The sequence below is a fragment of the Postia placenta genome (genome assembly GCF_002117355.1).
Source record: "Postia placenta MAD-698-R-SB12 unplaced genomic scaffold POSPLAscaffold_21, whole genome shotgun sequence".
In the NCBI taxonomy this organism is placed as follows: domain Eukaryota; kingdom Fungi; phylum Basidiomycota; class Agaricomycetes; order Polyporales; family Adustoporiaceae; genus Rhodonia; species Rhodonia placenta.
Genome location: NW_020169852.1, coordinates 420,277 through 420,973, shown reverse-complemented (window position 1 = coordinate 420,973; position 697 = coordinate 420,277).

Genomic DNA, 697 nt, shown 5'->3' with positions numbered 1-697 from the left:
TTCGTCGATCCATTCATCGAGACGAATTCCTCTCTTTCGGAGACATCGGGTATAGTTTGGCCGGTCGAGGTAGGGCAGCTCCTTCCTCGAAGTCAATACCATGGTCGTATGGTTTGCGCTCCGGCATCTGCTCCGATTTCTTTTGTGAGAATACGTCCCCGAACTCATGTAGATATTCAGGGATGAGAGACTTCCACTTGGTGGTGTCCGCATCCTCCTCCTCAACATCCTTGTTCAGAATGCTTGCGACAAATTCTGCCATTTGTAGGTCCTCCGGATCGTCTGTCGAGATCCAGTTGATGTATGGATTTTCAGTACACTCCTCTCCTAAGGCGTCCAGCGGAGTGACTAAGGGTTCCTCCCTTGGTAACTGAAGCTCGTCGGTTTCTTCATCAGTCACACGATTAGTTTTACAAGCTTTGGGGGCACAGCTCTCAGGGCACCTGGTGTACCTCCACTCCCCTTTGGCCCAGTCGATCTCAGGATTGTGTGTTCTAAGATAGGTCATGCCAAGGATCATGTCCTTTCTTCCCAAATCTGCGACTAGCAGTGGGTGTGTCAACTTATGTAATCCTATTTCAACGTAGGCTCTAACGGACTTATTTATTTGACCGCTTTTATTGGAGGTCCCATCTGCGTTATAAACGTTGTACGGGGTTGCCAGCTTATGCGTTACCAGGCTGTTACTTTCAACAAC